At 36.0% G+C, this 27,563-nt stretch overlaps 1 long non-coding RNA gene across 8 annotated transcripts in view; it reads left to right on the top strand.

Annotated features, from left to right (window-relative positions):
* Positions 1 to 27,563, top strand: part of LOC101750098 — a 485,027-nt gene that overhangs the window by 216,462 nt on the left and 241,002 nt on the right. For all 8 annotated transcript variants that reach the window (XR_005860763.2, XR_006939548.1, XR_006939549.1 and 5 more), the window contains one exon: positions 2,792 to 2,927. This is a non-coding gene — a long non-coding RNA (uncharacterized LOC101750098). The remainder of the gene's footprint in view (positions 1 to 2,791; positions 2,928 to 27,563) is intronic.

The raw sequence follows: 27,563 nt of genomic DNA, 5'->3' as shown, positions 1-27,563 counted from the left end.
CTTAAAAATAAATAAATAAATAAATAAATAAACCAGCTCCCTAGAGGTATTGTGAATGCTTCCTCATGGCAAAAATCCCTGAATAAAAGGAAGCTGGTAACAGACCACTGGTCTGAAAATGCAAAAGCTCTGCTGGATTCCAATCTCTGTGCCTTTGTCTGTGTGGTTTGATGGCAAAGTCACATTCAGGGCTCTGCCTGCAGAGGTGCTGGCTGGTGGGTTGGGCTGCATCGTCTGCCCCTTGCAGCTGTTTTTGTTCCCTTGTTGCAGCAGGATGAAGTACCCTGTCACCTGCAGTTTAACACACTCGTAGCAACATATGCTATGTTGAGACAATTAAAAATGAATTTATAAAGGTATTAAATTAAAAGAATGAATATAAGCATTGAGTAAATTTGAGTTTAAAAATTGCCAAAAATAAATAAATATACTTTTCAAGATTAATTATTTTGTGATTAGTTATTATGGGAAAAAAAATAGACTATGAAAGCAATTGGGATGAATTATAAATGATAACAGAGTTAGGCTGGAGTGAAAATGATTATTAGAGGTAAAGCTTGCCTTGTTATCACTTGTTTCAACAGTAACAGTCTTTATATAAATTTCAAGAATTTTCTGAGAAAATTGATTGGTGTTTGAACATTTTGATACAAAGTCCTCCTCTCAGTTTTGGTAAATAAGAGTTATAAACACTTTGCTTAGGGAAGTTAAAATTATTCTTTAATATTTAATTTACTTAAGCATTTTATTTTAGAAATTAATAGCAGTAGCAAGCAAACAAACAAACAAAAAACTATTTTGAAATGTATGGACCCCTACAGATTCAAGTTAGTGAAGTAACAGAAATATAAGCGCAAATGGAAGGACGTGGAATAGTGCATGTTGACATTGCATGCTATCCAAATGGAAGGAGTGTTTATTTGACATAAACAACAACAACGTAATTATTAATAATTACTTTGCATTTTAGAGCAGGCCTAATGGATTATAATGGAGTGATTAAAAGGTATCTGTGAGACTGTTGAGAGAGGCATTGAAGACCATGGCTTTGTGCATTTTTACAAGTTTTGTGCTCTGGATAGAAGTGTCAAGATATCAGTGAAACACTCATAACTCCTCTGGAGCTGTGGTAGTTGTGTTACTGGATGTTTTGTTCTACATCTGTACTGGAACAAGATAATTAATGTGAAAATATAATTCCATGTATGTTAGCAAAATCAAAATTACTGTTCAGTTTAACTGAAGTGATTGTATTTTTATTCAGTTTTCTACAGTGGTTGCTGTGTCTGCTTTTAGTTATTTGACGAGAAGTGATAATCGCTTGTGGTAGTTTTTTGACCTGTATTTAGTTTCAGGATTTTAGTGGATGAATAAAAGGATACTTTTACAAATAAGGTTACCTAAACCTGTCACAGAACAGGTGTCTACAATGCAAGCACTATTTTAAATACCAATATTTTCTGTTTATTTTTGTATATATATATATTTTTTGTTATGTATATCATATGCATCGCACAGTCATAAAAAACTTAAAAGTAAAACTTGTTCCAATGCAGCTTAGTAAAAACACAGATTTCTTGCTTGTTCTTTTCTTTGTTGTAATGTTTAAAAACTAACTCTGAAATATTTATCTTAAAAATAAAGTTGCCATGTAACTGGCATTTCTGAAACATTTTTTTGGTTTTCTAAGTGCTGCGAAGAACTGTAATTAGTAAGCTCTCAGAAAAACTTGGTGATTATTGCTGAGAACCTTCAAGCCTTTGGTATAGATCAAACTGATTACTGCTGAAAGCAGTATTTCATGTTGGAAAAAGTTGATCTTATTTTCTTTTTAACTCTGGTCTTAATTATTGCATTCTTCAATAGATGTGTAGTCCGACTAGAAATTAGCTTTTTACCCAAAATAGATATGAATACTTACCTAGGGGCTCAGCATTTTGCTGGTTAAAAGCAACTTACTGATTTCATATCAGTTCTAGCTAGGAAGCCAAATTAGGAATTCCCACCTCTTCCTGTCCCTGGACTTTTATTTCAATGCCTGTGTTCATTGCCTTTTCATTTGCATTACATAAAAAGCCTTAAATAAAAATCATTTCAACCTCATAATGCAGTCAGAACTGTAATACAGCCAGATCTGTAATGCAAAGAATAGTGTTGGTAAAACAGGGGAGGCAATGACAGGGCTGATTAGCTGCCATTGGTAAAATCATACTGGATTAAGTGAAACTTGTACTGATGTTTGTTTAGATGAGTCTGGGACATTAAAAAAGCATTTTTTTCTTCATTATCATTCCAAGCTTTAACAGGTTGGTATTAACTGTAAAGGTTTAAAGTTTAAAACCGCTAAATATAATATTTGTTAGGATAAAGTTAAAAAAATGAACAAACAAAAAAAAACCTTTCCAAAATCTTTTGTCCAAAATGAATTTAAATCCTTGTGAGAGCAGCTGAAATTAAAAAGGAAAAAAGTGGTGGGGAGGAAATATTAATTTAACAACAAAACCATAATTTTACAAGTGGTACTTTACAGATGTCCTTGCGGAAAAGAAAATACTAGGACTTTTGGTTATCAGCATGCTTCACTACTCTTATTGACTCTTCATTCCATGTTCTTCGCAGTTCTGACTAAAATTAATCCCCTTGGCATAATAGGTAATTAGATCTGATTTTCTATTTTTTCACAGAAAACAGAGTCTAACTCAGTGAAGATTAACAAATGGAAGATTTGTATATAAGCTTTACAAACAAAAAAACTTTTTGAGTTTTTCATAATTCTTTTTGTTTCATGCAGGTTCTGATACAATGTCAGCAAAGGCCAATGTAAGAGCAACGTGATGGAAGGCACGGAGCAATACCCCCTGTATAAAGATATAGGATGCCAGAGTCCCACATGTGGCTTGGCTGCATACAGGCTATGTATGACTTGGGTAAGTCACTTGCCTTCTCTACTTAGTAGCAGTTACATTTCTCCCTAGCTCATCTTTAAATAACCAAGAGGGAGATCAGAATATAATTGTATACGTAGAATTATCTTAGATAGTGAGTTAACAGAGCGGATTGTTGTCACTGATCATGTTATGATTTATTGTAAAAATGTTGTATTATGCTTTCACTATTTTGGAGGTTGTTTTGTGCTCTCATCTTACTCACTGTACCACTTTCCACGAGTACCTCTCCCTCAGGTACTTTTAGTAGACAAAGTAGTCACTTGCCTGGAATAACAGATTGCCTAGTTGTTTTTTTATCCTGCTTAGACAGCTGACATGCTCCTACTCCTACTTGAGGAAACGCCAAGATTTGTGTGGTGGCAGCTGATTCTAGGCAGGGAATTATCCCTGTGCCCTTACTCCTGCCTTTCTTCCCCCTTGCAGCTGCAGGGTTAGCCTACCCATTTCTCCATTGCACTCCTCCCCTGCACGCAAAGGAACCAGCACCAGGTCAAGATACCCCATCTCTCTTTCCCCTCTCCAGAGCATGGAGAGAGAAAGTAGGGTTGCTGTCATGTGGAAGAGGGCTAGGGGGAGGATGTAAGAAAGCGTTCTGTGAACCACAACAAGAATAATCAGCTAGGGAGGAAACTGGGCTTTTTTTGTAAATGGCTTTGTTCCCGGTGGTGGTAGGTGCAGAGGGTTCTTCTCAAGAACCCAGTGTTTTGCCCAGATTTCAGTGACAAAGGCTCTCATCTGACTATGACAAATGTTGGATGAAAATATTTTTTTTTCTTGATTATAGCAGCAGTGGCAGCAATTTTCTCAGTCTGACTTAATTTGAGATTTAATTCTTACTTTAAAGTTCTGCCCAAATGGGCTACTAATAGTTTTGAATAATGGTGCAGAATTAAGTATATTGGGGATTAAAGAAAAAGATTGCTGCAGTGAAATTTTGTGGTTCTGGTTGTAGATTTCTACTCAGAGGATGGCTTCTTGATTTTTTTTTTATTTTTTTTTAATTGTTGTTTTATTCATTTCTATCTTATCTGGTCTTTTGACCAGTTGAAAAGCACTTCAGCTATTGTAGATCATTCCAAAAGCTGCTATCATTTAACAGCTGCTTTTGTTGCTTTTATAGCTATATCCCACTTAAAGCTTATTTGATCTCCCTAAATGACCTTATTGTGCACTTTTATGCAATCCTGTTTTAAAGAGATGTAGGTATCTATGGCTGGAAATAGGCTCAAACTGGGATTTTCAGAACTATGTTACAGTCTGACTTGTATCAAAATCGATGGCTGTTAGGCTGCTGGTAAATCCCTCTAGATTCCTGTCTGTCCTTTTAGAAACCTCAATGGCTTTGAGAAGGAAGGCTCACAGGGCCCTCATTTTAAACTGATGAAAGAAAGAGCTCCAAGAGGGATACCTGTCATCTGATACTGGTGAAGTGGGTGTGTCTGAGAAGGTGGAGTTTGTAGCTTGGTGGAGAGATAAGATGGCATAGAGAGGTGTTCAAAAAGCTACTAAAACCTAGAAAAACAGTGGATGTGGATGTGCATTTTGTTAGCTGTACTGTTTTATTTGCCTCCTGGGTCTGCCTCAGCTCAGGCTTTTATAATCACATTCTCCATGTAGGTACGGTGTGTCCATGGCAGGTAGGAAGACTGTAAACAATCTGCTCTGCAACTTAAAGCCTTTATAGGAATGTTTGAGTGGGTATTTCTTCCACCATCCATCTTTCTTATATTGCAATGATAAATTGTGGCTATTTCAAACAGAAAATTTGCATACTCAAAGATGTTTTCAAAGTCCTGGCAATTAAGGAGTTAGTGTAAAGCCTGGCATTGGGAAGCAAGGATGCGGCTGTGGACAGTAGCTCATGTCTGAAAGCCTGATGAGAATTGTTAAACTGGCAAGCTTTACAAAATTAGAGATCATAGACTCATAAGTGAGCCTCTTGTGCAGCAAAATGAAATATCTTGTAACAGAAGAGCAAAGATGTCCTGTAACTGGAGTCAGAAATTTCTCCACTGTTCCTTTTGGTTATAGCCTAAAAGGTCTAAACAGGAGGAACTGAGTCATAGTGAGAAACTCACGGACAGACACTTGCTTCTTTGAGGCTGCTTTAAACTACTTTGGCAAACTATAGTTCACTCACGTCATTTTGCTTTGCTGCGGCTTCACACACCAAGTTATTCCTTTCCCAGCCTCATGTTTCTCACAGAACTTCATCCCATTTTTTGATGCTTCTCTTTCAAGCTCATCATTTTAGTACTTCATCAGTGAAAAATAATTTTCTCCTATTGTTTTCATGGTGCTAATCTGTGTTTTTCTATGAACTTCAGGTAAGTGTGAAAAAAATCATTCAGAGGTCCAGATTCAAAATGGATTCATATAACTCAATCTTGACCAAGCTAGGAGCCTAAACCAATAGCAATTTGAATATAAACCATGTCTCATTGTTTCAGAGCTTGTTAATTTGTAGGCACACCGTTTTCCATTAGTACCATTGCTTTAATGTGTCCACGCTTTTCAGTGTAGCACCATGCAGAGCCCCATGTCCATAGGAAGCAGTGTTGCAGTAGCTCGCAGATGTATGTAGCTTGTTCTGAAAGTAATTCCTCCTATTTGTTTCCATGGAAACTATAACAGCTATGAAGAATACAATAGTACTATTTCATAAAGTAAATTCTAAGCTACAAAACACTAGTTTTCAACATAGTCACCATTAGCTATGCATTTTTGCTAGTGATGACCAAAAGCCTGCATTCAGGTCTCATAAAAAAAAAAAAAAAAAAAAAAAAAAAAAAAAAAAAAACTGCACCAATGGAGTTGACTGTGAAGTCATGGGCCATCAGAATAAAACAAGAGACATTACTTTCAGATCAGCCCTCGTGCTTGGACAAGTATGAATCCTGAATTAGGTTAATGCTTATTTCTTTAAGGCTCTGAGTTAAACTGTCATGTCTTCATTGAGTAGGATGAGATTGGGAGGGGCAAGGAAGTACTGGTATGCAAATGAACAATGCCTGGTAGCTAGGAACTGTTTCTTGACGACCCTCTCTTCTTTCTTCAGTTTGACTAAAATGAAGTGATAGCCAAGATTAGTATACCTTCATACATTTGACATCAGCAAAATACCTTCTACAGCAGTTCACCACTGTTTGGCCGGGCTTTGACACCAATAAGGTGCCCTGGCACTCCTATCTGAAGGAAGAGAATTTTCTGATTCTTAGTGTAATTATGAAATAAGAAAGGTATTATCTCTAAGCTGCTATACATGCTAGAGAACAAATAGAATTAGAGATCAGCATAGATGCCTACACTATAGTTACATTCAGGTAGTCACCTACTAACTATTAACTTTATTTCAACAACAGAGGCTCTGCCAAGTTACTTAGGAGATTTGAGAGCAAAGACAGTGAAATAGTTAGACTGAATTAACCAGAGCAATTCAGTGAACCTGTGGAGAAAAATCTGGATTTCATAACCTTAAATTCTTTCTAGACAATTAACTTGAAATAAGGCTGATAAACTCTTTTTGAACTCAAGAGGAAACTTAGCAGTTTTCAAGTCAGGCTTATTTGTTAACTAAGGTTTCTGATGAATTAAGTCTTCTAATGGAATGTGAGTTTGTCATTACCATCTTTCAAAAACTGATAGAAACAAATCTCCAGCTCAAACTAAAGCATGAATTTTCTTGATATATGTTTAATAGTCTCTGAAAATAGATGTCTGTCAAAGATGCACCTGTATTGAGAAAAGTACTTAAATTATAACAGAATTTTATCAAGTTATAAAGGTTTTTCAGTCTGAAATCTAAGCCTTCTCACATATAAGGCATTTGTGATCGATGAAAAGAATGAAATGAGAAAAATAATAGTAATGGGCTTGTGTCTTGTATCGAAGAACATCCATAGTCTTGACTCTTCCTAGCTTTGATGTCTGAATGAACATGAGAGTAATTGGAGTCATTTGGGTCATGTGATTTAAATGCTGTTGTAAAATATCCAACTGCCATTTCTGAAGAAACAGAAGCAAGATGGAGGCAAAGTTATACAAATTATTTAGAAGCAGAGGGGATTTATATCTTTGGTTAAAATTGAAATAGTGAACTGAAGCTGTGTTTAAAAATTGTTATTCTAGGAGACAGAGGATGGTGGTGGACAGATTTTCTGGGTAGGTGTAGTTTGATTTATCATCAACTGAGTAAACTAATAGGCTTTAGAAAATGTGCAGTTTGCCTTGCCTATAAGAATCAGCATGATTACTTCTGCTACTGATCAAAAAGGAGGAGAGTATAAATGGTTAACCAGGATGTTGCTATTCTATGTATGTCAGTTATAACAGTCTCCGTGCAAAGAGTGTGCTGGTCTTTGTTTCCCATTAAGATTTTTGTTTCATTTTATTTTTTAATGTCTGGTTGAAGTAAACCGTCTGGAATTTTGGGTGCTATGCAACCTGCCAGGGTTGTTGCACATGTACTGTATTATAGCTGGTATTAATTTACAAGAAGGAAATTTATAGGCTTTGTATGGGATGCTTGTAAACCTGTACCACATCTGCAGGTGTGGCCATTATACTATTAGCTCAGTTCTGTTTTCAAGTTCCTCTGGGGACAAGAGGTCTGCAGACTGCAACAACATATAATGTTGTATTGAAATGAATGGTTTCTACACTGTAGTGATTCCTTTTTTCTAGTCCCCAAGCTCCGGTTCCTCTGCAAGCAAAATCTTTTTCAGATACAAGAATCAGCTCACTGACAAACTTAAGAATGTGCTTAATTTTAAACATCTGAATAGTTCCTAGATACGTCATAAAAAGGGCACCAATTGGAGAACTTCACATTTCATACAGCATTTACTTAATGCAGACAAAGAACACAGGTGTACTGCAAGTCACATTTTTCTCCTAAGCATTATTTACAGTTCAAAGTGTTATTAAAAGCAGCAGTGTGAGAATGAAAGTATGTTCAAAATGGGAGCAAGATTAGCCTTAAAGTTTATAGCATCTGTAAGGATATGTGAGCAACTACACGTTTTAAAGGACTGTCTCACACTACCATGCATGTATATATTTCATCACTTGATTATATTATAAGAAAGGCAAAGCAGTAGTTGATAAAATAGTTGTGGCAACAAAAACATTAATTCACTATAATATCTGCGTTTTACACTGCTTAACTGCATAGAGTGTCATGAGTTATAAATGCTTTTTAATGAAGTCATTTAAAAGCTATAATTGTTAAATTGGAAGTTGACATGAAATTCTTCAGTCTAGATCAAACACAGAGTAATGAAGATGTCAAAATCAAATATGTATTCAAAAAATCAGGGTACAATGAATTCCTTAACTTCAGAGTATATTCATCTGTAAGCATTCTCTAAAAAAAAACAAACAAGAAAACAAACCCCCTGCATTTTCTAACCAAAGTAAAAGTAATACAAGCGTACAGAATTCACAGTTTTTTTATGCTGTGTTCTTATCTACCATTGAGCAGAGAATGATTACAGTATATTTCTAACAAGCTGAAACTTTTTCTAGCTCACATCGCACATATTTATTGGATATGGATGCAACGAACAGATTCATTCCGCCAAAGCCTACTTTGGCATTTGTGCTTTACATTAAGAATGATATGATCATAAAAAATTCATAGCATAATTTTCACTCCCATGGTTTACAGTGGAGATTTGCAGAGCTGATGTCACTTTGCGCTGGGAGAAGAAAACTAATGCATAAGTCTAAAAGATTATGAGATCATGAATGGAGGCAGTGATACATACTCAAAAACTGGTAACACAGAAATATTCCTGTTGAGAAGTATTCAGAACATGAGAAATTTTCAGGAATCCATTAGATTTGGTCAATCTAGTCACTATTTTTGTAGTTAAACACTGGAATAGATCATGTTACCAGGACATCTGCCAAAAAAGCCTGAGCCATCTGCTTAAAAACTGATGGCACAGTGTAGAACAGTGTTTATAATTTCTACAATTTCAGCACTAGTTTGTGATTTCTATCAAAACATAATAGAACAAGTGTGTTTGCAGGTGCAAAGCCAAGTTTTCACCCTTCTGCTCTCCCAGCATTTCTGATGGAGAAAGAAACAGAGTTGACATTGCCCCTTGCTAGGTAGCCCTATTACTCAAGATTTAAGCAGAATATGGTGAAGAAATAGGACTGGAAAGAACGATCCTCCTTCCTCTCGGGCATGCAGTTCTGCTCTTGGCCTAAGTTCTGCTGGGGGGGAATTTTGAAGAAAATAATAATGCAGAGCTAGTTCTCCCGTTTCTTCAGCAAGTAGTCATGAGGGAGGTATAAAGAAATACTCAGTTGAAATACTCAGTTATTAAATACACTATCAGGAAATTAATCTATGCTAAATCTACTTTCCCCTAGTTAAAGCAACTTCACATTCAAAGGGAATGTATTTGCTATAAGGTGAAAATGCATTTGAAGTTCCTGATTCCAGAGATTGTCCAACAGGAAAGTGAAAGACGGGTGGATGTGATTTGCCTTTAAAAAAAGTTTTGTTTGTTTGCTCATTTGGATTTTTTTTTTTTTTTTTTTTTTTTTTTTGTAGAGGGTGAAGTGTTGGTGGGGTTTTTTGTTTGCTCGTTTCAGAGATTTTATTTATGTATTTATTTGGTTGGTTTAAACTGCAGTCTGATGTTAGGGGAAAATTGCATTTATGTCTCCATCTGATTTTCTGTGTGGACCCAGTGTTGATGCAGTGACAAAAAACATTCACTTGACATATGAACTTATTTTTATCTTATGTTCACAGTAACAGCTCAAAATTGAAGAGTTCTAGTGGGGTTCACTGAGAACCATATAACCAAATATTATTATTATTCATGTTAAAAATACAAATTGGGTTGGATTCTGCAATGTTCTTGAGTAGTGCTGGTCCAAGGTGAATTGTGTGTCTGCGTGGGTGGTATGCTATTAAGATTAGGCCTACCTTTCTGGTTTTTACACCTGTAGTTTACGTTAAATAGATCCCAGACCTATTCCATAGTAAAACACACAAATGTCTCTCTTGGGAATGATATTTAAGATAGGTGTTATCAAAATGCAGATGACTCTTTCAGAACCTTTGCAGCATATCCTGATTATGCCTTCAGGGAAAGCCTCACTAGAAATCAAACATCTCTAGATAATTGGGGGATTCCTCATGTTTAGGGAATGCCTTGCTGCTACTGTTAAGGCACATGACCCTACAAATTAATCATACTTCTACATCTTCAGCATTAGGTTTGGTTATTTTCTTGGGCAAAATTACATAGAAAGAGAAAGAGACATAGGTGGCAGTTTTCATGTACAATATTTCATTAGGGTAACATGGACAGCAGATAAACATCAATGAATCATTTTGTTAATAATTTTGCAGCACAAGTATTATTTCAAAATACTCTTTAATACAGTTTCTGTCAATTCTATATCTAATTCTTTGTGTTTGGAAGGCTGAATTAGAATCACAGAATTAGAGAATCCTTAGAGTTGGAAGGATGTCTAAAGGTCATCTAGTCCAACTTCCCTGTGATGAATAGGGACATCCACAGCTAGATCAGCTAGCATGGTCCAGCCTTATCTTTGAAAGTCTCCAGGGATAGAGTAGCCACCCTCACTGTAAAAGACCTTTTCCTTATATCTAACCTAAATCTACTATCTTTGAGCTTGAAACCATTTCCCCTTGTTCTATCACCACATACCCTGCTAAAGAGTGTGGCCCCTTCTTTGCTGTAACTCCCCTTTAGTTATTGAAAGGCTGCTATCAGGTCACCTTGGAACCTTCCCTTCTCCAGGATAAAGAGCCCTAGCTCTCTCAAATTGTCCTTTTGGGAGAGGTGTTCCAGCCCTTAGACCATTTTGTAGCCCTCCTCTGGATGCGTTCGATCAGGTCCATGTCTCTGCTATACTGAGGACTCCATACTGGACACAGTACTCCACATGAGGCCTCACAAGCTCGGAGTAGAGGGGCAGGATCACATCCCTCAACCTGCTGGCCATGCTTCTTTTGATGCAGCTAAGGATACAATTGACTTTCTGGGCTGCAAGGGCGCACTGTTGGTTCATGTCAAGCTTCCTATCCACCAGTACCCTCAGGTCTTTTTTGGCAAAGCTGCACTCAATCCTTTCTATCCCCCAGCTTGCATTATTAGTGGATGTTGGTTAAACCTAGGTGCAAGACCTTGTACTTGGATTTGTTGAACGTCATGAGGTTCACCTGAACCCACTACTCAAGCCGTCTAGGTCCCTCTGGATAGCATCCCGTCCTTCTGGTGTGTCCACTGCACCCCACAGCTTGGTGTCATCCGCAAACTTGCTGAGTATGCACTCAACCCCACTGTCAATGTCACTGATGAAAATATTAAAGAGTATTGGTCCCAGTACTGATCCTTGGGGGGGGACACCATTCACCACTGATCTCCATTCAGACATTGAGCCATTGACTACCACTCTCTGCACTCGATCCTGCAGCCAGTTCTTCTTCCACTGAACAGTCCACTCATCAAATCCACATCTTTTAATTTTGGAGAAAAGGATGCTGTAGGGTACCAAGTCAAGGGCCTTACTGAAGTCCAGGCAAAAGACATCGGTGGCTCTTCCCTTGTCCATTGATGCAGATTAGAGGTCATTCCAAAGAATTTAGCATGACTTAAAGGGCAAAGATTTTAGTAGGGACAAGATTGATGCTATATAATATCACATGCTCTTCTGCTATTAATTTAGTTCTTTGTAGGGTGGGGTTTTTTTGAGGTTATTTCATCAAAACAAATTATGTAACATTTTTTATGAACATTCATTTGTAGGAGAGTTGTCCTTGATACTTTACTGTATATCACCTTGTACATCTCCAAATTTTCCTTTTCTGCATATGTGCAGTCACTTATAATAAGATACTTTTCTACTCAGACTGCAAAATCATTCCAGTGTCCAAGCATTTACACATAAATAATCCTACTGAGTGCAAACACTATAAGAAAATAGCAATTGCACTTTTGTGACTTCAACATAAATTATGTTTTAAAATGAGTCTGGGATAATCTCTAACTACTGTTGTAAACATGATGTTTTCCTGACTTTTCAAAAATATAATTGTAATCTCAAATTCTCTTATCATTGATATTTTTTACCTTATTGTGGGGCTCAAAAAAAATGTGACTGTTCTATCCCCTAGACACAGAGATTTTCTGGAGGGTTTTATTTTATTTATTTCCACTTGTGAACACTTTTGCCTGCCTAGGACTTCAAGAACTTAAATTAAAAAAACAACAACAAAAAGCCTTGCACAGCCCAGGTGTTCCAGACTTGTGAATTCTGTAAGGAATCCTAAGCTTTTAAACAAGTGTCAGTATGGGAGAGGTTTAAGTATGTGTGATACAGAGCTCGGTCTTCCAATGCTAGCCAAGCAGCTGGCATTTGGGCTGACAAAAGATATCACTTCTGATTTTGTGAAGTATGCCAAGATTAAAACATTTCTTTCAATCTGTCTCTGCCAGATTTCTTTCATGTTTTAGCCAGAGAAAACAGGCTCTGTAAAACCATCAGAATAATGGGGTGATTTTAAAATCTCCCCTGGGTTTAATAAAAGGTGGTAGTTTTGGTGAAATTTCTCTGATAGGCCTTTCTGTTAATGCTTATCTAGATAATGCATCTTCCAAATGTTCTGACCAGAGTGTTTGTGATATTTAGAAGACTTTGTTGTACAGCTCCACGGATTTTTTTTTTCCTGCACCTTTTTTATTATGATTTGGGGTTAGAATTTCACAGCTCTGTTCAAGGGTATTTTGAATTCTCTACGCAACTAGCTGTAGTCATATTAAATTCCCCAGGGAAACTGAGAGGGAGAGAATAGACTTTTAAAAGACAAGCTTTTTGAAATGAATGCAGCTGTTACTGCCAAATGCCAGCTGACTTACCATGGTTCAACTACTTCTTATCCTCTCTAATACAGTGTCTCTTGAACAACGTGTTTTTGAATGCCTGATGGTCGATGCATTATAGAATTTACCATCAAATGAAGCCATGGTCCAAAGTGCTCCAGGTGCAGATGAAATATTTTTGCCTTTTTTTTTACAGTTGATTTTCCTGTTTGACTTTGGTGGCAATTTAGAGATTGCAGACATCTTAGGACCTGGTGTTGTAGTCAAAAACTAACTTCTAAACCAAAGTTGGTTCAAATTTGCTGTAAATTGGCTTTTTCTGATTGCTGTTTTATCTCAGAAGAGCTAGGAGGGCCATTTTATTTTATTTATTTTCTAATATAGCCTGGAATTTAAGCTCCTATGGATAACTCTGACAGAATTAAAAGTCAAAGAACAAAGAAGTAGTTAATTTTTTAATAAGCTTATATATTGTTTTGGTGAAAGATTTAGATTAGTGGACATTATCTCAGTGGAGAGTTCCTTTACAGATTTTTTCATATTAATGTTTATTTGCTTATTTAAACTGTGATGAAATGTTTCTTCTGATATATGTAAGCATTCTTTAAAGAAAAATTGTTTTTCCTTCCAAGATCTTTCCTCTCCACTGATCAAAAATATAGGGCCCTTAAGGCAGACATCTGCCATGCTACATAGTTTGTGAGTTTGACTTCCTTTACTCAAGAAGCACTAAAAGTAGAGCTGAAGCCAAGTACTGCACACTGCGGTCAGTGACCCAGGCAGTAGGGGCTGCTCACAACATCTAGATTAGAAAAAAACATAGTCTTAGTTACTCCTGTCTTGTTACACAAAACACAACCCAGCACTCTGCAGTTGCATACAGTTAGCTGGCCACCCAGTCAGTATATCTGTCTGATGTACAGATACATAGTCTTTGGCATCCCCAGCTTGTGTTTTTACTCTTGCCCTGTCCAGAACAAGTATCTCTTAGCTGGCTTCCATGTATGTGGTGTTCTTCAAACACCACTTCTTCCAACCTGGTTTGGTCCTGCTGACTTGCAGTTTGTTTTCATTCCTTTGACAAAATCAGCAATTTCTAGGCCAATATAGAGCCTTGCCAACATTTTCATAACTTCCGAGCTCTCACATTTGTTTTCAACTAAGTAGGTGCAAGCCAAGAATCATAGTCAGTTGATGTTTTGGATGTATCATATGATTTGTGTTCTGCTGTATTTGCTCAGATAGGCATTTGGAAACACTTTCAGAGTACTGATTGCATTTCAGTAAAGTGTGTCAAACAGCCTTTACCTTCTCTTCCATCTACACTTGCATGAGCTGATACTTTCCCTGTTTTTTGAGAGCAAAAGGAACATAAGCAGGTATTACAGAGAAGAGGAGTACGTATTAGAAAACCATTGGAAAGTAGTATTTTATGTATGTGTATGTATAAGCTTCCTATCAACAGGAAATAAAGCAAAACTTCCAATACAGTAATGATGTTTGAACCCAAACTTTTTTTTTTTTTTTTTTTTTTTTTACATTTCCATTATTCAAAATTGACTTCTGTGGCTGGTTAATTCTAGCAGTCACAGACAATGTCTGCTATATTAAAAACCTATCAATCTGATCCGATTTGCTTTATATTTGCCACAGTTGTAGGGACATAATTTTCAGAAACATAGTTGAAATCTTAGCACATCAGATAATTTGTACAAAAGGACTAAGAACAGTTCTGTTGGTAGATATAGATCCACTTATAGATCTGCAATAGGGCTGTGAGAGCTTAGAAAATTCCCATCTTAATTAAGCTCTTAGATGTTTTGAAGAGTGATCTGATTTCCAGCTGCTTCAACTTGTCATCTGATCACAGCTTCATTTCCAACTCTGTGGGCTCTTGCATACACAGAGGGCACCCCAAACAATCAGCCATCCCTATAGTTCTGTTCAGTATTCTTCCGATGCATTCTGTGCACTAGGCCATCTGTGCAGGGGCTATATAACATAGCTTCATTGGCTTCACTTTTTGCTACCTCAGGACAAAGACGTAATGAATCTACCAAAAGTATGCAATTAGCCTGCTCAGGAAAGATACGATGGCTTTTTTGGAAAAAGTTGGAATTATCTGTGGGTGTTTGCAGAGAAGGAAATCTTGAATGTACTCTCTAGTTCATAGTTAAGGGAATTCTCTTACTTTTCCCATCTTGCTGCAAACTGAAATTCTCTGATGAAATGTGCTTATTCCATTTATTCTTGCAAATGTCCACAGTGATAAAATGCCCTCCATGGTGAATATTTGAATAGTGATGCTTCCCCTCCAAAAACAAAAACAAAACAACAACAATAAACCAAACAAAAACCAAAAATCTACAACAAAAAAATAACATCAACAAGAAATCGCTTTTCAGTGTGGTTTTTTTTGCTTAAAAAGAAAAAAGCTCAAGAGTCAAGCACCGATAGTGTACCATATTAGAAATGAAATTAGCTTTTACAATAATAGTGTTTGCTATCTTACTATGTTCTGTAAAATCGTTCTTCCAAAGAAATGGCTTACAACTGTGTCTGTTCCCCCATCCCCTGTTGTCAGAATGATAACATGAAATACAGCTGAATGACCTGATTTCTTAGGACAAGCTGACCTGCTTCATTGTTCAATCTTTAGCAATAAGCTTCAAGTGCCAGTCCTCTGGGGATCTCTTTGGAAATACGTAGAAACCATATTCTGTGGATGCGGTCAATGTAAGGAGAGGAAACATCACTGAAATTCCAGTGTTATTAATTTAATTCTAAATAAAAAAAGGTTTCAGAGCTTTATAACATTCATCATTAAATTTAGCATAGGAAGGAAACTTTGCAGTTACGAGAAGATAAAACTAGGCCAGATCTTCTGGTGATATCAACTGCCTACTAGCTTATCATTTTGTCTTTGTGACATTTCTGAGATAAATATAAAAAAGGAAAAAGAAAAAAAAAGCAACTAAAAAAAACCAACAAAAATACTTTAGTAATGACCTGAAAGCTCAATATTGAAGATAATTTCATTCAAAGAAGTCTATGTCTCAATAAATAAAGAAAAAATAATAACTATTTAGAATAAATTTCATTTACTCAGTGGGTAACTGCATTTTAAGGATTCAATAATATAAAGTAAATGTACAATTTACTTTAAGAAAATGAATTTTACATAGGAAAATTTTGGATATTATTCTTTTTCCATGACACTGAAAAAGCACATGAGAAATCACTATGAAAGTGTAAAGGTGGTCTCAAATTGTTTACTTTAAATCTTTTCATCATTTTTTCCATCTTGATAAGTTCTGCTATGTGAATATTCCTTATGCCGTCATGCTTCATAGAATCACATGGTAGCTTGGACTGGAAGGGGCTTTAAAGATCATTGAGCTTCAGTTCTCTTCTGTGGGCAGGGTGACCCAACTAGATGGCACTACTGGGAAAAAAAAATCAGAGATGTGCTGCCCACATGCTTCCCTCTGCCTCCAGTATTGGCATGTTAGTAATGTCAGGAATTGTTTCAGACAGGTAGGTAGGATACCCATGATTCTTTGAAGAACATATTGAAGATATGCTCAGTAAGGGCTATTCATGACAGGGGTTTGGTAATCAGAAGTAGTGTTTTAAACCAGGAAGTTTTCTGATTTCATGCGCTTTCTCTTTTCAAATTCTTGTTACATCTGTGGCCGGCTCACTCCCTCTAAGGGGCACCTCTGACTTTATCATGTCAAATCTTTGTTGAAATTTAGATTTTGCTCTCAAAAATGAAAACAGTGCACATATTGTTCTATACAATGAAATTAGATCATGGTTCTAAGTCACAAACTTAAAATTATTGTTTCAGTATAGATTTATAATAAGCTGCAGAGTTGAACTACTTTGAATCACTGAGCTTTGTTAATGTTTGAATTTTTGCTTGTGTTAATATCCTCAGTCTGTTTTGTGAACTTAGAGGTACAAGCAGCCCTTACACATGGAACTAGGTTAACTCATTTGGAAGGATAAAAACCAACCCAGAAATACCCTTCAATTTTTTTATCAGGAGGGCACTGAAATACAAATGATCACTACTGAATGATCAAACTACACACAATCTTTATATTTCTTTGATTATACAATCTTATTGTTTCTGGAAAGCTGGGGCAACATTAGCAGGATATTGGTCATGAATGTGTTCCGCCAAAATATTTTGCGTTATTTGGTCAGTTCTAATTCTGGAGTTTTGACATTCCTGTTGAAATCCATACAAGCTAGTCACTACTGAAGGCCAGCTATATTGACATATTAGCCATGGTGGTGCCACAGTTTGCAGCGCTCCAATTTGAAAAGTACTCTTGTGGTTTATTCAGCCTTCTGGTGATCTACATAAGCAAGTTTGAATTGAGTTGTAGTGTTTCATGGTAGCTAGCTATGCCGGTAGCTGTACCAACTGCCTGCTGGCCATGCAGCAATTGCAGCCTAACATCTCACCAAGCCTGGAGCCTGCAGTGGTAATGGAAGACTCCTTCAGGAGACTGATTCCCTCTTACACATATGTGTTTTACGTGTTTTACTATTAGCTAAAAAGTTCAAGTACTTGCACTGGATGTCAATTCATTAAATGGAAAGTTACATCCAGACAATTTGTAAGAAACAAGTCTTTTTTTCTTCTTTTTTTTTATTAGTGAAAATTTAAGAAAAGCACAGGAAAATGTGAGAGACAGGCAACATTGCTTCTAAACTGATCAGCAGACCCTAAATCACTGCTAGCCTAGATAAAGCTGTAACAATAAAAATCAACAGATTACACTCACTTAACAACTTTCAGCATTATACTTACCTGCAACTATTTCAATTTCATAGCTTTAAGTATAGATATAATAAGGATTTCTATCCTCCATAGGCAAGCCAGAAATGAGTGTAAAGTGGGTTTCAAAGTGCCCAGGAATGAAGAGGAATGCAGAACATGAAGCAGTGAGAATGGAGCAGGGGGCAGAGAGATGCAAGATACTGGTGCAGATCCTGAGCTAACAGCAGCATACCATGGTTGTCTGAAAGCAGGGATAGAGAAAGAGGTGTACAGAAAGCAGAACTCATCATTGTGGTAGGACGAATTGCTAATACATTTCTCAATCAGATCTGTGTTTGGTGTGCAGGGTAATGGTATCTGTATGTATTTTGAAATACAGGTGAAGTACAGATCCTGATCCCATGTGGGAAATAAAATTTAATGGCAGTGTTTGCAAAATTAAGATTGCTACCCCAGTGGAAAAGCTTTAATAAGACAAAAGTAATGCTATATCATGAAAACAGGTATCCTACTTCAGCAGGAGTGTGTCGTGTATGGGTAAATATCAAATTTTACTCTCAGAATTAAGATAATGTAATTCTATGAATACATAATATCCAGAGGCTTTCTTTATTCCCCAGAGTTCTATCTGAAAATATGAAAATCTCTAATTTACTATATAGTGAAGTCCCTAGATTTTTAGTTCTTTATTTACTTTTAATACTTGTTCACATCTCTTTAGAAGTTTTTTTTTTTTCTTTCAGTGTAAGCCTGCATGCAGCTATGCACTCCAAGATGTTAACCCTGTTTTTTGAAGTACTACCAGTCTACTAAATTCAGCAAGCGACTGAGTTTCCTGTCTAGGAGTTATGTCAATCAAATTGAAATGCATATTACAAATTAGTGAATGCAAATTCATTCACTGCCAGATGATACTTTTGTTCAGATTAACATGTGCCCCTCCCCAATCACAGTGATTCATGATAGTTGTATCTCTCATACTTTCTTTATTTTGTTATTAGCTCTTGTGGTTCTGTAACATGTAAGATATCAGTCCCTTGATATCTGAGTTCTGTACCTGGATAATAAATGAAGAAAATTTTAAATTCAGTGCTTTTTCAAATAGATAAAAATAGAAGCACTGTACTGACTATTCTGTCTGTTTTAAAACAGTGCTTGGTTGCAAAACTGACAGATTGCTCTAATCTCATTGAGCATGTAAGCAAATACTCAGCTTTACTCTTGCTAAGCAAGAACTGTTTTTCGAGACTGAAGATGACAAGCACTTCAACCATTCACGTTCCCACAGAACTTCCAGTGCACACCAAATTGTAATGAAGTTTTATGAAATTTTTAATGAAATTACGATGACAGAAATAATAATGAGACTATGATAATGCTTTCCAAATGAATTTAGTATAGATTGTTTTGTTTCTTTCTATATACTTCTAAAACTTGCTTCTGAGCCCAATGCCTTATCTTTTCCTTTATCATTTACCTAGACAAATATTTCATATAAGCAGGACAGTTTAAATCTGTTTTATCATTCTTCCAATATATATATTATATATTGAATATTTGATACAGTTGAAACCCACTGAAACAATTAGGTACAACATCCTGTAAGCAGATTTGAGTGAACAGGTCATTCAGCATCAATCACCTGTGTTTTAAAGGAAACAATTAACACTGACTTAGAAAATCACTCTTTTTTCTAGCATCTCCTTGTCCCATCAGGTTGTGTGATTTAATACTTTTCTTCCATGATTATCTGTGTGAACTAATTAATTACTGAATTGTTATGTGAGATTTTTTCTTTTTTATTTTTATATCCTCATTTAACTGTTCCAGATTCTATGAGGGTGGTAACACAACAACATTGACCAAAACAGTAAGACATTGCATCTATTAGAGGTGGCCAATATTTTACACACTCAAAGCATACAACATAAAAATTAAACAAACAAACAAACAAAACAACAACACTAAAAAAAACAGAATACTTCTAAAACATTTAATTGATATTTTCAGAAGTTTTTGTGTTGTATTTTTTACCATCTTATCAGTCAGTACTGGACATATTTGAGTAAGTTAATTCTTTGTATAGAAAGTCTTTATTTCTCAATTTAGGAAGTACCCATATGAAAATTTATACTAATAAATAGCATTAAAATAACATAACACTGCAAAGCATTTTCAGTGGAAGAATCACTTACATTCTGTGTCATTTTTTTATACATAGCATGATGAAATTATTCTCACAGCTCTCAGATTTGAAATTTCTCTCTTTGCTGAAATCTGGCACTTCCCACTACATCCGCATTTTAGTCTTTTTAACCCTTAATTATTTCTCCTCATGTCACCACTTCCTCCCACTTTTTTCCTGCTGGCCCTTATATACTCAGTTTTCTTTTATTTTTGTCTATTCTTAGAGGCTTTCTTGCCCTCCACGCATACATGAAAGGGACCCAGCAGCTGTTCAGAAGGAGGGAAAGAAATCACAGGCTGAGTGTTGTGCCTGCACTGGTTGCCCCACTCTAGCTGATGGGTTCGGTGCTCCTCCAGTTCAAGCTGTCAGCTTGCACTGCCAGCAACAAGTGCTGAGAGATTGAAAAACAGATATGGCACATCTTTTAGACTCACTGTGCCACAGCTGTGTGCAGAAACTTTAGGCATTCCACTAGTAGGAGTGTCTCTTGAGGTATCCATTGTCTGCAGCACACACTGAGTTAATGAAAATTATATCTTCAACACAAGATTCTGAATCTGAGCCTCTTCTCCTGGGTGACTAGTGATAGAACGAGAGGGAATGGCTTCAAGCTGCGTCAGGGAAGGTTCAGGCTGGACGTTAGGAAATACTACTTCTCTGAAAGGGTGGTCAGGCACTGGAATGGGATGCCCAGAGAGGTGGTGGAGTCACCGAGTCTGGTAGTGTTTAAAGAGCGTTTGGATGTTGTGTTGAGGGACATGGTTTAGTGAGAACCATTGATGAAGGGCGGATGGTTGGACTGGATGATCCTGTGGGTCTTTTCCAACCTTAGCGATTCTATGATTCTATGATTCTATGATTATAACATATAACATTTATTATACATATTTTAATTATAACATATGAGGGCTTCTGCAAAAGTAATGCCTCCTATTTTATCATGCTCAGCCACAACATCAGAGGCAGATGCTGGTGGTATGGTAGTAGAGACTGAACGTCCTCACAGGTATCCTGTCACATTTTATTGCCATGTGACAGATGGCAGCAAAGGAGCGGTCTGGAAAATGGTGTCTGACATGGAAGTGCCTGTCATGCAAAGGTGTGGAACAGAATTCCTTCATATGGAATAAATGACACCTATTGACATTCATCAACACAGTTTATGAGCACAGCATGCAAGATATTGTTTGTAGCTGTCAAAACTGCACAGCTAATGGTGGTGACTACATTGAAAAATAATGTTTTGTAGCTGAGAATTTGCTCAATCAAGTACTGTTAGTGTGCTCTTCATATTTGTTGTAATTTTTATTGAAATTAATAGGAGACATTACTTTCAGAGTGACCTGCATAGATCTCCTGAGCTTCTGCTTCTGTTCTTCTTTCTCTTGTCTTTCTACCAAAAGGCTTTTTCTGGTGATATTTTAGCATCAATGGTTTACAAGCTGGTTTGGCCTGATTTTGTGACTAATGGGGTGGCAGTACCTATGGGCCCACACCCTGAAAAGGGAAAAAGGGAAAGGATTAGGAGATGGGCCTAAAAACAAAACAGTGGCAGCAATCTAAGGAGCAAAGCTAATTAACTGGAAAAGATATCAGAATGCAAGATAACACAATATAATAAAATTTAATTGGAATTGAAGCTAATAAATCGAATAAAATGAGAGAGAGAGAGTGTCCAAAAAAACCTGAAGGACTTACTTTAACACTGAAGGCGAGATGTCTAGCTGGGATGAGCAGAAAGGGAAAAGAGAGTGTCTTGCGATCTGCAAACAGTTTTTATTTTTCTCTCTGAAAAGGAAGCAGAAACAGAACAATGCAAAGTCCTCTGGCGTGTGTAGTTCTTCTCTTTTGAGAACCAGGTACCTGGAAATATTAGCAGTCCATGGAACTGGAGCATTAACTCTTTAATTCCTAGTGCACTACATGATGTTATGATGTGGAATACCGATAATCAAAATCATAAAACCACAACATTTAAAAATTTCCATGCTTGTCATTTCAAGGAAAGGTAAAAGGAAACAATCATTTGCAGATAGCTTTTAACCCATAGAATACTTTTCATAGAATCTCAGCTCTGAACAGACGGATGATGCTTCCAAATAAAGTGGTAGGATAAGTTGCTAAGAAATATAAACCATGCTCTTGACTCATTTGTAGCACTTTCTTCTTGATGAGCTGACTGCAGTATGCTGTGTTCATTCACAGACAACATTCTTCAAATAATTCATTTTCAAATGGTTACTTTAAGTAAAAAAAAAATAACAAAAACAATGTTGTTCCAGTAAAAATAAATATGCCAAAATATTTAAGCACCATTAGAATGAAAGAATGATCTGAATGTGTTGAAATGCAGATGAATTTTTGCAACGAAGGCTTGCAGAATACAGGCCTTTCATTCATACTGCTTAGTTTTAAACAAATATCTCTTCTGATAGAAGTGACTGAAATGTTGAAATGTCAGTGTAAGTCACATCATAGTGATCTATCTATGCATAGTTCAGAATGCTAAATTGTTGAGTTTAGCTTTAAATCCCCAATTATACATAGTTGCTGGTGGGGTTTTTTTTGTGTTTGTTTGTTTTGTTTTTGGTGGTGGCGGTGATGGCTATTTGCAAAGATTTAAATTCAAAAGGTGAATATCCAGATTTTGATTTTCAGAGGTTGATATCAGCATACTGTGCTCCTCTGTTAACCTCTTCTGTACCCAAGCTATGAATATTTAGGGAATGCCATTTAAAGATGAGTTCTTTGTATCATCACAGCTGATTTCATACAGGAAATCTGTCCCCGTTTGGATAGCCTTTGCAAACAGAAAATTGAAAATGGCATTAAAAACAGCATATCGTTATCTTGCTAATTTAATTATTTTTTGATAGCACACAGAGCCACTGCAAAATAATCTTTGATGTGTCTCTGTAGGACTTGTCCACTGGCTGAGAGTTTAGAGAAGTTTTGATGTACTGTGTTTAAAAGAAAAAAAAAAACACCCAACTTTTATTGTTATTTTAACCTGGATTTCTTCACTATGTACAGCTGCATAAGTTGCCAATGTACAGCTGCACTTATTTGTTTGGGTTGTGAGAAATGAGGTGGCTGCATCTCTGAGAAAACATATCATAGAACTACACCCAGTTTTCTCCTAAGCAAATAATCATAACCTAATGATAATAAAAACCACAGCTAGATGTTTGTTCTTGAGTGTCAGAAAGAAAGAAACAGAATGATACATTATCTTATTAGTTCCTATGTTACATTTCTGTTATTGAAATATATGTGTGCTAGCAGTGGTCTGAGATGAAAATCCTAGGCATGGTCAATCATTTCATTTCTAGCATTGCACCTTAGATGACTGTATCTATCACCGATTCAGTGTGTATCCCCAGATATTATTGGAGTAGTGCTGCATTTTCATAATACACAGTGCTGTTACATGTGCTGGATATGAAAGTATTTTTGCTGCTGACTGATATAATATTTTCATTTCTGAGTAGTTGAATCCATGTAACAGGCACAGGACCGGGTAGATATAAGATAAGTAAGTAGTCATCTAAAGACAAAGTGAACTCTTTCGTTCAAGGACTAAGTTATTGTTTTCTGATTTACTCACTACCTGGTGAGACTGAATCTTGATCCAAAACTACTGCTGTGTGAATTTTCTGTGCTGGGAAGAGGCACTGGACAAACCTTGCGTTCTGGATTTTAATAACTCTGTTCCAGACAAGTTTAAGGTTGCATGTTGAGTCTTTTGATCTTGAAATGTATAATGACCTGAGTAGATAGTAGTAGAAAGCGCTACCTGGAACTCAAATCATAAAATTTTGTAGGATCAAGAGTTATTTCTATTTTAACATGGATTTTGATGAGGTTGTTAAGTGCAGAGAACATTTGTGGATCCAAGTTTAGATATTAAACATTCAGCTTTTCTAGAAATCAAAGTCTGAGATATTGGTTCGGGCCTGTCCCTCTTAGAAAGTTAGATCCTGCTTTGAGCTGAAAGGCCATTGCTGATTTTTGGAAATAAAAAGAAGGTAATCACTTAATCAAATAGGAAGTAATCTGATTAAGCACTATCTTGTTCTAGAAAACCATACACCAGCTGATCTAACATTAGGCCAGCTGTTAATAATTTTACAAGCATAGCATGAAATAGCAGCTTGATACCTGACTAAGGGGGAGCTACAACATTGTACAAGAACATTTAAATCTACTACCCTTAGTGAGCAGACATTAATGCTATTTCAAGGAGTGTCAGTGAAGAGTCTTTGATATTGCGATTGGGATACTTGCTATTACATCCATAGTGACAGCTCCAATTGACAGGATTAAAAAGGCAAAATTAAAATAGGAATTATTTCATGCCCTCAAGTGCAGATAAGAACAGTTACATCTCTGCTACGTGTCTTGGCTTGACAGTGGATTTTTTTTCTTGAGGCTTTTCATATTCTGCACAATTCTTAAATTCTCTGTGTCATTTCACTTAGCCTCTTCTCATATTCTTTCCTTTCCTGCCACATCCTTTTATTCTCTTTACCCTTCCCCCAAACCTCCATTTTTTCTAAGTTATATTGCTTGTGATTTTAACATGTTTTATCTTGTGGATTTTTTTAAATTACTTTATTTTTCTGTACACTGTATTTCCTTCTGCAGTGGTATTCTTTATAGTCTTGCCCAACACTCACCTGTGAAATCATACCACAAATTGATGGGATTCATGAAGGAAAGGGGTTTGGGATGGATCTCTGTTACAAGTAGGTATCAGAGGAAACAGGTGTTTGGAACTGCTGGTGTGTTTTCTTGCCAGCTGCTCATCTGTCCATGTGCAATCCATGGATCTGTGCCCCTTGTTATGGCCTTGGGAGAGGCACTGGTGTGGACCAGAGGGAGAGCCTGCTGCCTTTTGCCACCTATATGCACTCTCCTGTTCAAGTGCATTTCAGTCTTGTCATGAAGGAACTTGTAGTGTCTTGGTTTTCTGCAATTGCAGAGAGATTTCTAGCCCTCAGAACTGTAGTTCCAGCACTGTGGAGCAGTTCTAACAGGAAGAGCAGATATAACAGGAAAAGTGAAAGAGCAGATCTAACCCCAGGAACTCTTGTGAACCAATTAACTGAGTACATATGTATTGACTGAATGAAATTAACTGAGTAATAGTAGAGAGGATGAGTTGTAGAGAGCTTGAGCTAGCAATGTAGACCATGAGGAATCATGTTAATTTATTTACAGTAAATTTACTATGATGTATTGGTCTCCACTAAACTTCAGATTCTTTTGTCTGTTGTATTTTTTCAAAATATAATTTGAATTGACTTTTTTCTTAATTTTATTTCATTATATAATATTCTTTTCCTATTCCTGGTTTATCTGGGTTTTTTAGATACAATATTCTTTATGTTATCCTTGCTTTACACATTGCAGTATTGCTCATTTGCAAGTATTAGCTCTGCTGCATGTCTGTGTTTCACTTTATACATTATTAAGGATTTCAGTTCAAGAGCCTGTGTAATTGGTTTATTTATGCCAGGTCTTTTATGATTTATACAGTTTTATTCATGTTCCTTATTTGTTCCCAAACTTACATACTCTCTTCAGTATAAATATTTCCCACTTCAGGAGGAGAGGAATATCATTTCTGGGAACAGTGATATTTTAATTAAGTCTGTGGGAAATCAGCTCATTCTTTAACATGAAAGTTAGATTATAATTCCCTTTTCTTAAGGCAAGCAGCTAACTGTGCTTAGCTGGAATTCTGTCAATACCTTAGGCATGATGGACCAGATAAACATGCTTGTCATTTATTAGTGTATGGATATGAATGAGACTGTATTTATAAATTAGGTAGTTAGATGCAAGTGCAGAGCTTTGCAAGACAGAGTTAGAATGCTGGACCAGTAACAATTTTTGTTGCTAATGCTTGCGTAGGACAGCATTATGCTTCTCATCAACATTGAAAGAATAGCATTTTGATGATCAGGTGATGACCAAATAAGAACACTGAGGCAAAACCTATCATAGTGGGAAGACAAATGACAATCCTCCCAATTTCATGTTTGTAATGGTGGACCATAAATAGTACTGAAAGAAACAGAAAAAAAAAATATATATATATATATATTTGTCTTCCTTTTCCTATCGTCTTTCAACTGGTTGTGTTTCAATAAATTTATTGTTTAGAATTACTCAGCAAATATTCATTATTTATCTATTCCAGGCATTGAATTGCTGAGAAAACATTCTTTTCTTACTGGTCCTTAGAGTATTTGGTATTCATCATTTATATCTGTGATTTGAACTTTTTTTGACTGTGTACATAGATGACATAGATGAATTTTTTTTCTTTCTGACAGAACAATAATAATCCTTAGGAGCAGGTTTCCACATTTACTATGAAAATATTGTTAACTTCATTTATGATTCTCATTCTCTCTAAATTGAGGAAACTTTTCAGAAGAGTGAATTCAGAAGCAGATTTATTCAAACACAACTTAGTCGCTATAGCTGAGGGGATTTTCTTTGTTTATTCAGATCTTCTTTCCAGCTACATGGACAAAAAAATTCCTGTGAAATGTTATTCTTTCTTTGTTTTGAGAGGTTACTATGATATATCATTCTTTTTTTTCTTAACCAAAAAGTATTTACATTACTTTTGGTGTACTACATATGTTAATTATTGATTTTTCTGATTTGGATTCTCTAACTTTACTCAGAATAAGACGTTCCATCTTCCATGGGTATTTAAATATTCACTGTGTGAATGTACATACTTTATATCCAGTTGGTACTCGTTCGTGACAAGACCTTGCATTCTCAAGGACCTGAGTGAATTCACTGAACTGACTGACTGTCTTCTGAAAAATAATAGTTACATTAAAATGAATAGCAAACAAACTTTTTGATTACTGTTGTAATGAGTAAAAATTAATTCTTCTACAGTTAATTTAAAACAGTTTTGGCATAATTAGACTTTCAAAAATTGTGAAGCAGGTGTACAAAATTTATGCATTTCTTTTAAAATTTCACTGGTATAAAATTCTTAAGATTAAATAAACTTTATTTGAAATTACTATTTTGAGCTCTTCGATTTGAATACACAGACTACATTCTCAACATACTCTGTTGCAAAGAGTGAGGGACATGTTCTCATACTTCAGTGGAAAGAAAGATTCTCATGTAACTGCATAGTATTGAATGACAAAAATTCGTGAGAATCCTGTACCTCTTGTGAAGTCCACTTCAAAGACACCTCAGAGAGAACAGTATCAAAACTTGGCATGGAAATATTTTTCACAGCAAACTTTTTCATGCTTTTATCAAGCTTTCAACTGATAAATATCTAAAAGTTCTCTGATTTCTTTCCAGTTTCTTCTTTCCTAACTGGATAAATCCACAGTCCTTCCCCTTCTATAATTAATAATTTAATTGAATTATAATATCTCCTCCTTCTTCAGTCTCCCACATATACTTTCTGATTATTTCTGCTTGCCATTCATCAAGACTTACTATTTATCACTTAAAAGAATAGACCCAAGGAACTCTAGCATTTGAGTAGAAAAGAGGAGTAGCCCAGACATAGAGTTAGTGTCTGCCTTAAAAGGTTTTCATTTGTTTGTGGGGTTTTTGTTTGTTTGTTTGTTTTAAATCAAATTCAATTGTGCTAGTAGTTTAATTTTAGTTAAGAGTCTTCTTGAAAAATGTTGTTTGTATACTTAGGTATCAGAGTAGTAAACATCCATATCAACTCATCTGTGATAGAGTCA

Source organism: Gallus gallus, chromosome 6, assembly GCF_016699485.2.
Source record: "Gallus gallus isolate bGalGal1 chromosome 6, bGalGal1.mat.broiler.GRCg7b, whole genome shotgun sequence".
NCBI lineage: Eukaryota > Metazoa > Chordata > Aves > Galliformes > Phasianidae > Gallus > Gallus gallus.
This window is presented reverse-complemented; position numbering and strand designations above follow the sequence as displayed.